Here is a 2,466-nt window from a genome sequence, read left to right as displayed (position 1 = left end):
TACTAAAGCAGCCTGATTTTCAAGGAGAAGGTGCTTGAAACTCTCTTTAAATCAGCTTTTTCATTCATCCTTTCATCTTCATACAACAGAAACTAAAAGTCCCTAGCCAATACACGGATCTTCCTCAGAGACAGCCAGGTGTTCCCACAGTCCTTCTACAAAGCTTATAGATACTGTGCAAAAGCCAGTGATATTTTGAAGTTCAAAAGCATGTGCAGTCTTCAATGAAGAAAGAAAAACAATTCTCATGAACTGTTCTTTAATTTTTCAGGTGTAACTGGCAAGCTACCTAGTGTGACTTTGATGCTACAAGCTAGTGCAGGTAGGGGCTACCACATGATTCATACAGAGCTTCCCAATACTGGGGTAATTAACTGGAGAAAATCTCATTACCTATGGTTCAGACACAACAAAAAGAAGTAGCCGAGTTCTATAATACTTATTTCAGTAAGCCTTGTTTTGCTGTGTTGACTTTCACCACTAACAAACATAAAGTCATGATTTTCAATTAATACTTTGAAAACAGCTGTATACGTGTCATATAATAAGAAAAGGAAGTTGGCTTCATATAGCTTTTCCCTGGTCAACGTTGCTGCAATATTTGAATACCTCAGTGCCTCAATAAATGTATCGTCACAACTAAAAGAAGAAATAGGTGTTCTATCATGTTAGCTGAATGTAGCTCCCTCAAGCCTTGCTTGGCATCCTAATAACCAAAATGATTTTTTTTCTGTAAACTACACGCACATATTCTGAACAAGTGTGCTGTAGGGATGATTATTTCAATGTCTGAGACACAGTATGTTTCAGCGACGAAAAAGCGGCACGCCTTTGTGACTCTGCATACATACATATGTGCGTGCATAGAAATCTGTGCGAAAACAGAAAACTCAGATACACTTTTTCTAATCTATCTCCAAATGATTTTACACTCCTTCCTCCCATCTGCTTTCTTTCTGATTTGCTGTGGCTCTTCAAGCTGGTGGGAACTTCTGACAGTTTCTGCGATCTTGATCCACAGCTGAGCCAGCAGGATGGAGAGGTGCCATAAAGACTTTCAAAGGGCTGGCTGATGAGAACAGATTGGTGACAGACAAAGACATGAAATTTGTGCAGCGGAAAGATCCCAGAGTTTTTCAAAGAGCTTTTACTAAGGGATCTGCAGACTAAATACAGGGATTGCTCTTCTAGTTTCAGTCGCTATGTCAAGAGTGAGTAAAATCAAGAGTGAATGCTAGCCTGGAAAAAGAATGTAGTGTAAACGTCTAGGAGCATTTCGGCAGAGTGTAACCAACCAGATCTTCAATATGGTCACAACACCAGATGCGCATCTTCTGGATCTGCAATGGGCAGGCAGCCAAAATAGAATTTCTGAGAGCAAGGGGTGGCACAATGTCCACCAATGCTGAAGGAAGTGGAAATCCTTATATCTGACCCAACCTTGGTGCTTCCTCCTGCTTGGTAAACAGTGCTAGTGTGTTGTCAGTTTATACAGGGAGACAGCTGCAAGAATCCAAAAGACTTTATATCTGAAATTTCTAGGTCTAAAATACCATTCATTCACTTGTTTTATAAAAAAAAAAACTTATTGAAGAAAAATGCCAGTATAATAGAAACAAACAGATCTCAGAAACACTGTGATTTTATTAGTTTTCCTGTGATGTAATGTCTGTTGATCTGCACAATGACTGTCATAATTTGCTTCTTTGCAGCACTTATCAACTTCCCTTAAGTGCACCAAATACCTCTTAATTCTCCAATGCACTCTGCATCATCTTCCTCATGGTTTCTTCACCACCCATACCATGTCTGAGACCTAGTCTGAGATCTTCAACTGCAGAACTATGGCCGTACGAACCAGGGGAAAAAAAAAAAAAAAAAGAAATCTATTAGTTTAAAACTTCCCTTTCCATGCTGACTTCTACCATTACTCCCTTACGAATGGGAAGGGAAGGGAAAGGAAGGGAAGGGAAGGGAAGGGAAGGGAAGGCAAGGCAAGGCAAGGCAAGGCAAGGCAAGGCAAGGCAAGGCAAGGCAAGGCAAGGCAAGGCAAGAGCAAAAAGGGAGACAGTCCTTTAGGTACACCCCAGCAAACATTTTCTGGGATGTGCTTAACACTATCTGTATACATGTTATCAAAGGGAATTTCTCACAATGAACTTTGATGTACTAAAAAGAGAAAAAAAATACAATTAAAAAAAAAATGTGGCATAATCCCAATGGGAAGTCCATGTCCAAGAGTGACATTCTTGAGGCTAATCTTCCCATGTGTCCTCCCTAACAAGCACGGTAAGAAATAATTGCAACCATTCCTGCTCCAGTTGTATATGCTGGCAAAAATTATTTTACCAAAAGAGCATTCTTTTGTACAAGTCCCCGAGTGCCTGAGTGAGGCTGTGAGGCAGCACTTACTCGCTCTCCACATTCCTGCTCCTGAGAGCGTGGCATTCAAGTGCAGAGCGGGCT

The sequence above is a fragment of the Anser cygnoides genome, chromosome 3, assembly GCF_040182565.1.
Source record: "Anser cygnoides isolate HZ-2024a breed goose chromosome 3, Taihu_goose_T2T_genome, whole genome shotgun sequence".
Classification (NCBI taxonomy): Eukaryota; Metazoa; Chordata; class Aves; order Anseriformes; family Anatidae; genus Anser; species Anser cygnoides.
Note: the sequence above shows the minus strand (reverse complement) of the source record.